General features: G+C 36.3%; 1 long non-coding RNA gene across 1 annotated transcript in view; it reads right to left on the bottom strand.

Moving 5' to 3' along the window:
* The window catches only part of LOC114579491, a 39,595-nt gene extending 34,230 nt beyond the window's left edge, over window positions 1-5,365 (bottom strand). The window contains exon 1 of the long non-coding RNA XR_003700518.1: window positions 5,159-5,365. This is a non-coding gene — a long non-coding RNA (uncharacterized LOC114579491). The remainder of the gene's footprint in view (window positions 1-5,158) is intronic.
* Window positions 5,366-9,754: the final 4,389 nt, after the last annotated feature.

Below are 9,754 nucleotides of genomic sequence, written 5' to 3'. Positions count from 1 at the left end.
CGGAAATCCTGCGGGCTCTTTCCACCCTTCTTTTCTCATCCCCTCCGGAAATCCTGCGGGCTCTTTCCACCCTTTCTTCTCGGGCTTCTAACCTCTTCGTCTCTCCGCAAGTGCCACTCCATCTGTATCCTTCTTCTCAACAGTGAAGCAACTTTAGGGTGTCGTGTCTTGGTTGATTTGGAAGCATTTGGGACAATCTTGCAGTGGTGGACCATCGGTTTGCTAGTTCTATGCACTTTACTTATTTAACCTACAAATTCGATGCATCTTTTTAAATTTCTTTATTTCTTTTAAATCTCCTAGCATCTTTTGTTAAGTTTTGGGTCGTTTGCGTTTATTTAATAAAGTTTGTTTTTAAGTTCTACTCATTGTGTCAGTTTTCTTCTTGTGTGTCTATTGTGATCAAGAGATATAGGCTCCCTATATCTCTTGTCTACATCAGTACGTCGGGTACAAAGGCAACCCGGTGTACGGAGAAGAACACCCCTTAGCAGAAGAAAAGGGATGTTTGAACAAATTAGAACTAAACTCACTGGTGTTCCAAAATTTCCTTTTTGTCCTATCCTTAGGAAGAAAACAGCTCTGGCATTCACAAACACCTGAAATAACGAATCTACTACATTGAAGATCTTAAGAATAATCCCTTTCAAGGCAGTGGCCACGAATTTCAAGAAAGACCCTCCCTGATGAATGAGAAAAAGGGAAGTCAACATCAAGATGATGAGATGCCTCACAACATCCAGATATACCGCCACCGGATCCAGTAGCTCATATTAGCGGAGAGATGGCATATATAAGATCTCAATGAAATGTTATGTATTCAAATGGCAATTACCTGCACAACTAAAATATTTCAAAGAACCCCCCCGCACATGTACGTAGTTTGTATACACATATGTACACTAAAAGGGGGATATACAATCAAACACCCACATAGACCCCAGCGTGTGTGTTATTGGTACAAACGTGACGTCTAGGAATGCTGCGCGGGTCAATAAATTTGAACTCGATCCTCCTTAACGAGTAAATGGGAATCGATAAGGTTCAACAAAACAACTATAAAATGCCCCCAAACACCCGCAGGGCCCCGACGAGCGTGTTATTGTTACACATATGACATCTAGGGATGCTGCGGGGTCAATAAATTCGAACCCGATCCTCCTAAGCGAGTAAATGGGAATCGATAAGGTTCAACAAAACAACTATAAAATGCCCCCAAACACTCGTATGGGCCCCGACGAGCGTATTGTGGGAACACACGTGACGTCTAGAGATGCTGCGCAAGTCAATAAATTCGAACCCGATCCATTAAACGAGTAAATGGGAGTCGATAAAGTTCAACAAAATAACTATAAAATGCCCCCAAACACCCGCATAGGCCCCAACGAGCGTGTTATTGGTACACACGTGACGTATAGGGATACTGCGCGGGTCAATAAGTGAATTCAAATTCGAACCCGATCCTTCTATACATATTAATAGGAGTTGATAGGATTTGAACCATTAAATAAACATATGATTGTGGCAACCGATATATTTATTTTAGTACATTCATATTAGTCTTTCAATGCCTATAATCAAGAGAATTCACTAAAAAAGGAATAAAGCCAACGAAACTCGATCCTCTGTCGATAACTCAACAGAGTCGACAAAGATCATCTACAAAATTCACATATTTTTAAGTGACTTTAATGTCACCCCGATGATGGCCGTATTGATTGCAAAAATCACAACCGGAGGAGTCCATTTCAAATAATTAAAAATACCACAATTTTGAAATTCCAAAATCCAAAAATATTTAAAATTAAAATAACACTATCAACTACTTAAAGCAAAATCCGTCCACCTTCCGCAACAGTTTGTCGGGGTGGACAAATTAAAGTTTACTTCAGCTCACATAGAGCTAATGCCTAGTCAAAAATATCACTATGATCCATTCTCAAACAATCTTATTTCATTAAGGACGTGGTACATGTCCTCTAACCGGCAATTTTGCCGCCAAATGGCACCGCAGAATAAACGGTTATGACCCGGGACCCTCTAAACCGAGTGGTTTTACAGCTAAATGGCACCACGAAATATCAGTTATGGCCAAAGCCAATACGTTTCTTAGTGGCATCAAATCCTTGAGATATGAATCAATAGGATATGATCGATAGGGCACAAAGCCCTTTGTTAGCTAAGGTGGATTCAAATTTGTCCTCTCAGACAAACTCACCCCAGGTCTACAAGGGCCCCTTGGATGAAGCAACCCATGGCTGTCGATAATGATCCTTCTGTCAGGTTGGGTCGACTACCTCCTCTGACCAAGTAGACCAGGGTCCACGATGGTCCGGGATGACGGAACCATGTGATCTTGATCGGGTCCATCATTCATTCCCCCACCATCCGCTTTAAGTGCAAGATGGTGAAATTTTCTATTTTAAATATATCAAACCCTTCAAATTTCAAATGTTCATTACTGCTACTATATGTCAGATAACACATACATTTTGGGTCGACTACCTCCTCTGACTAAGTAGACCAGGGACCACGATGGCTGGGATGACGGAACCATGTGATCTTGATCGGGTCCATCATTCATTCCCCCACCATCCGCTTTAAGTGCAAGATGGTGAAATTTTCTATTTTAAATATATCAAACCATTCAAATTTCAAATGTTCAGATAACACGTACATTCTACGTATTTAATTGACGACTAGCCTTAATCGAAAGTTCTCTCTTGTTATCAGGAAGGGTAATTAACTATAGGGGCTTGCGCCTATAGGAAACCAGAACTCATATCAAAAATCCTCGCAAAATGAGGGGGAAATCCCTGGGTAGTGTCTTATCTACAAACCCATCTGCTTTCCCAAAATTTACCCCGGAACTTAGTTCGTTAAAACTCCCTCGCCAAAAAAAAGCACACAGCGTTGGGTGGAGGCCGGGGCCGAATTTTTGGAGCCCACAAAATACTAAATCAATATTCCGCTAGTTGTTGATGCTTATCAAAAGAACAAAATGGCTCATAAAGCGAAGCATAACATGATAAACTAAGAGAATAATGATAACTATGTACTTTGCTGGTTAATCAAAATGGTTGGATCGGATTTAATGTTTACTCTTTAACAGACATTGAAGCTGCACAAAGAGTACCAGACTTCATTATTTCATGATGAGTTCTTACAAAAATTTATATCGTCATGATTGAAAATGATTTTAAAAAAATTGAGCAACATTGCTACCAAAAAATATTATATGTGCTTAGCTAATATGTTCATCAGCAAGCTATAAGTACACAAACGAGAAATGCAAACACATCCTTTAAAAAAGTGAAACAAACTCTATTTTCAAGCTAAGGATACATAAACTCTTGGTGTTTGGAGATTACCAAGAGATTATGAAGAAAAATGCTTGTGTGAGGCTACCATCATTCACCCAACAACAATCAGAACTAGTTAAGGGGTTACTGAACTTCATCAGCCTGAATCACTACACTTCATCATTTGTCAGTGACAATCCTCACAATTCACAAATGGATCTACAGAATTTCCAGGGGACATTTTTGCCAAAATCGGGAGTTTGGTTCAATTCATTTATTTGAGTTTGATTTATCTATCTGACATAAAATACACCCTGACAAAACAACACCTTTTGTTTCAGGTAACAGTAAGGTAGGTATAAACTTTCGTCTTGGAGTTTAGCGTCTGATGCTATAAATGGTTGAACTTGTTTCTTTTCAATCCAGGATCTTTAAACTCGAATGCTCAATGATTCCCTTGGTCTTCAATATATGCTAGAATACTTCAAAGAGAGAGAAGCCAATCCATCAGTTTACATAGAGGATAACGGTTGGTGATTGATGGCTACTTATCAACAGTACTTCTATTCTTTGTATAAATATTATTTAGAATCTTCTTTTTTTACAATAAACCTTCAAAGCTATAACATAACTTAATGTACATCAAAATATCTAGAAAATCTTGTTCAAGATAAGTTGATTAGGTTTAAGCCATATCAAGCCAGTTCAAGGAAGATTAACTTGATTTACTAGGAATAATACTCACTAGCCTACAAGAAAACTCGCCTCAAACTGGCAACCATAATCTAAAGCTTCTTATTTATGAAGTCAGACCTAGCAACTACTTAAGAAGGGACGACTTATCAAGGAAAACTATTGATCGATTACTCAGTTATCAATATATACCAACTGATAACTTCTTTAAGGCTCAACGGATGGCTTCATTAGGTTGGACCTTTTGACTAAGCCACATGATTAATATTTTCTCTCTTATTTACTTAAAGTCATATATGCAGCTAATTCTACAATGCTTAAGCTACAAACCCAATCTATAAATAGGGAGTCCAGAGGTGAGATTAGTTTTACTGAATTTTATAAACTTAAAATCATTTTTTTGAAATCACAAAAGCTTCATAGTATAGCATTCTTCATTTTCTCTCTATTCCCAGTTATCTTTTCACTTGGTATTCTCAGTATAGTTAACTATGATTCACGGTCATTTTTGGATTCAACATATCCTACTTCTCTGCACAATTGACTAAATACACTAGCAAAAGCCGAACCATGTACTTAAAACTTCATATATATATAGCAATAGAAAATATGCTTCTGAAGTTGCCAGCAGTAATTCAATAAAATTTGCAATCCTGTTATATAATTAAAAAGACTTCCTCTAATGCTTACAATATGTATTTAAGTGAAGAAACAGGGGAAATACTAAGCTAACATGTTAGAAATGATATCTTCTAAAGCTAAGAAAGATGGGCTTCTAAAGATGTTTTCTCTCGGATTCATCGATTGCTTATGATGTTGGCACCAACAAAGTAAAGAAACTAAAATAAAGAAATCAATCAAATGGATAAAAATCTGAGTGCAAAAACCATCAATTAATGTCCTCTTCTAATACACCTTAGATCAAAATGGGAGTTATAAATCGACAATAAGAAATTTGGAAAGAGGAATTATCACAAGATGCCTCTTCACAACTGAATCAAATAACTAAATGGATGAAATGAAATGCAATCTAAAAGCTGATACATTCAGTTGTAAAAATGACAGCAGCATATGACCTAAAAACTCTCTTAGAAATGTTAGGACTTGAAGTGAAGTTGTGAGTTGAAACAAAGGCAAAGTAACGACACAGGCGAGGTACATACAAGCATGGAGGCGGTAGGTGACGGGGCAATGGTTTGGTCTCGAAGTCTATGGCTTGGTCGCTGTTTGTTGAGGTCGATCGCAGCGGGGTAGGAGGTCGGTCGTAATGAGAGGAGCCGGGGTGGTGAGGGTTCCTAATTTGGCGAAAGAAAGAAAATCAAAAGGAGGTGTAGGTTCACTTCATGCTCCAATGATAGGAGAGATTATTAGGTGCGGAGAAGTTTTGGATATCTAGCCGTATATGTACTCGGTATCGTTGAATATCGTTGGGTATCGCTAGGTATTTAGTACTTGTGAGGACGATGTGCACTCCGCACCTAATAATTTTTCCAATGTTTGCGACCAGACACAATTGGCCTCAAAAAAGATAGCATGAATATTTTTTATGTGACTGGTTTGAAAGCCTACCACTAGTGAAGAAACAATTGGGCCGATTACAGTACCTCAAGAGCTCTAAGATGAATCATATTGCTAATTTTTGGGGAATATAAATGTTAAATTATGTTAAATTATGTGGAGTTATTTGGCAATATAATCAGGATTTAGGCGTGACAGAGAACTTGACGCTCGAAGAGGCCAAGACGCTTCGCTCTCTCATTCTCTCGCATGTGGTGATGTGTTAAATCTGCCGGACTGTAGGCAGGGGAGGAACCAACCTTATTTTTTACGGGGAACAAATTTATAAATAAGTAAATAACACATCAACATAATGTGTTTAATTATTTACCAATATACCACAACACTACAACACGTCATATTTGACTAATCACTAATCACATGTATTAAAAATGATACATCCAAAGAAATGAGGATTATTTTATAATTTCAAAATATTAAAATCAACCCTAAACTTTGATTATTTTAGATTAATCAAAGTTTTTCAGTTTCATATTAAATTGTGGAGCATAGATAACATTTTATAAAAAGAATACTTTATGCATATCGAACAAATTAAGTCAATTTAATTAACTAAAAAACCCTTTAAAATTCAACAGAAATCTCGCATTTAAATAGACCATTGATGGTTTAAAACTTATTATAATGGCACCTTTCGGCCATGAATGGAACCTTTATCACTAAAGAATCTATCGCAAGAAAATTGCCTCAAGAATTTGTGCTGATCTTGAAGGATATTTATGCGAATATGATTCTTAAGAATTTTATTACAGGTTTCTCACTGGACATTTGAAGAAAGTTCTTGTGAATGCTCCCAGTCCCCAGATGCCTTCACTTCACTATTTTCCTTCATGTGAAAATAGTCCATCTACTATTTATATATTTTCATTCAATTGTCCAATGTGGTTCAAAATCATCATTTTTAAGTAAGGAAGATCAATCATGAATACAAATATGAAATTAATGACCCATGTGCATGCAAATAATCATTAATAATTGAATAAATAAAATATTTTTATATCCTAAATGGGTTTTTTAACATACCCAAATGCAAGAAAAAATTAATAGAGAAGGTGGTTGACTTCTCTAGTTTATTAGCATGCCTTATTGTTGTGATCTATATGATCTTTATAATTAGGTTGTTATATCGATCCTGCCTTATCCCCTATGTACAAGCCACATGTCTTTTATTTTATTGGATTCCGAACTCAGCACATAATAATTTTTCTCTTTTGGGACAACTTTTTTATAGCTTCATAAAGCAGCTTTTTAGCACAAAAGTTTTTAATTAAAAAAAATACTTAAAAACCGTTTTAGAATGTTGTAAGAAAGTTGTCCCAAATGAAGCCATAATCACATCGATAATAAAATTTTTAATTTATCATTTTTTTTTCATTCACTCACGAGTTACAAATTATTATTCCAAGAATTAAATAGCAACATTAAGAATTAAATAAGGTTATTTTACTTTTATTAAAGAAAACAAAATTTCAAGATTAGCTTAGTACAATAAAGTTATTAAATTGTTTTATTTTATTGTATAAAATAAAATCATCATATTCTCATGTGAAAACACAAGTCATTAAGAAAAAAATATGCATACGTAACAAGAAGATAATATCCTGAATATATAATCATATAATTAAGATTTTTTTTAGGATGACTTTCTTACTGTTTCTTAAAGTAATTTTTTTTATATAAATTAAAAAAAATTTATTAAAAAGTTGTATTAATAAGCAATAAAAAGCCGTTCCAAACGAAACCTAAATCATTTAAAATTTTACTTTGAGAAAATTTGAATCAAAGCAAATGAAAACTCACAGGGCCCTATTAAGATAATTTTTTTTTTTTTGGGATATTTAGGTCATTTAAGGCAAACTCACACATACAACACATACACATGGACTCGAATCTTGGACCTCTTAGTTGGAAGCCTAAGCTCTCAACCAATAGCCAAGGAGAGTTGTATTAGGATAATTTCCACAACTAATCATTCGCTAACCCCATAATCTAATGCTAATTATAATTATAATCATACATAATTAGCAAAAGGCAACCCTTTTTACGTCAGCTTAGCCAAGTCATGAAGATAAAGCTATCTGCGAGAAGATGGCTGTCCCTCTCCGTGGGATGGGCCCCACCAAAGTTTTTGGGATGGGCCCCACCAAAGTTAGAGTATGAAAGTATGAAACAATGCTCTGACAAGATGACCATTTTCCAACGGTAATAAAAAAATTTAAAATATAAAATATTAAATAACTACTGATTATTGATAGTGGATGCATGCATAGATTGGATGGAGCCAATGTACTATTTTGGAGCTTATAGGCTAAGGGCCCATCAATGAGCTGAGGAATGGACAGATTAGTAACATTTATTATATAAATGTCAATGTCAAAGAAAGTTACACTTTTATGTGTAAGCCTTCAATGACAAGTTTACTAGCCTTTTATTTTTATTAATCATCTTATGCTAACTATGTATACACAAAGGATTAAAAAATATTTAATGTAAACATGATGCTTAATTGTTACCAACCCTATATTTAATAGATGAAAAACAAGTTTCATGTGGTGATTATGATTAAGATAATAAATTGATTTAATTAGTGAGTATTATTGAGTGTTAATAATGGTCATTATCATCTATAAGTTTTCTGTGGGCTGATGTCGGAAGTCTGATTGAATTTGAAAGTTTTGGCATCATCTGGTCAAGTCTAGTATGATGCTCAAAGTTTACCCCATAGTTAGCTAAAAATTGTGGTAAAAATCTAAATGATGGCTTGCAATATATATATATCAAATAAAACATATATTAATACCAAAAAAGAGTAAATGAGCAAAGAAGTAAAATTCCAATAAAGCAAAGGAAAATACAGGGGAAATCCAATCCCGAGGGCTCAATATTTGGCCGAGACTACCAGCTTCCCATAAGCAAACTCAGACCGTCCAATTTGATAAAGAGACAACGCGAAGCAGCCAACCCAACCGAGCAAAAGATCTCCACCAAAGGTTGCCACGAGTCAAGCCCACAGAAAAACGAGCCCCAACCACATCATTGCCCGGCCAATAGAAAATATAAGTAGGAGAACTCCAAAAGAAAAGCACAATGTATCAAGAACTGCCAAGCAGAAGGAAACCAACAAATAAACCAGGAAAAGGAAAACACCAGCACCACCCATCACCTTCCACGTCTGCCCCTCCCACGAGCCCTTCCACGAGATGCAACATAAACAACCATTGTGTCACGCAACAGAGCAAAAGAATTTCCAAGATCATTAACCCCAAAAGAGTCTGAAGAGGAAACAGAATCAGAATCAGACGAACAATGAAGCCAATCAAGATGCACTCGCACATCCAACCCAGAATTGTCCCCCACATGATACATCAAGGCTTGAAGGTCAATTCAATTAAATGGAACATCCACAAATAAATTATGAACTAAACCGGCATTCAAACCAGGGGATGAAATGGAGGGGGCACAAGACTTAGAGATCGAACTAGCAGAACCCTCACACACATCCCCACCCAAAATACCACTAGCAGGACCAGACCCAATCGGGCCTTCCACAACCTCAAGAGTCTTTGAATTACCAGCCAAAACGCCTAGGGCAGACACCACTGAAAACATGGGACCAGAATTTAAAGCACAACCAAGATGACCATCAGCACTATTACAAGCCCGAGGGGATAACATAAAAGGTAAAACCCCAACTACAACATCCTCACAAAGTTTCACAGAGGACACAACTACAACATCCTCATCAATTGGATTTAAACCATTCATCGACTTAAGAGGCAAAAGGGTAGCAGAATTAGGAACCAGAAAACCCAATTTAATAACCAGTGGAACAAATGTAAGGCATCAAGGGACAAAACAGTAGCAGCATCGACAGGACTATCGACATCACCACCCAGCACAATATTCTCCGTCAGAAATACCACATTTTCAACATATTGGGGAACTAGAATGGCAGACGGGTTAAGAGCATCATTAGAGCCATCATCAATCACATTCAATCAAGACATCGCACATGGAGCAGCCACAGGTTTAGAAACATTAAGAATGGGACGCAAAATATGGCAAACATCCTTTAAATGTCCTAACGAATTACAGTGTAAACAGAAATGGGGTAAATCATCGAAAACAATAGTTTCAACATAACCTGTTTTCGTTGAACCAACCCAAATCTTATTAGGGAA

This window comes from Dendrobium catenatum, unplaced genomic scaffold, assembly GCF_001605985.2.
Source record: "Dendrobium catenatum unplaced genomic scaffold, ASM160598v2 fragScaff_scaffold_421, whole genome shotgun sequence".
Classification (NCBI taxonomy): Eukaryota; Viridiplantae; Streptophyta; class Magnoliopsida; order Asparagales; family Orchidaceae; genus Dendrobium; species Dendrobium catenatum.
Note: the sequence above shows the minus strand (reverse complement) of the source record. Positions and strands in the feature narration are given on the sequence as shown.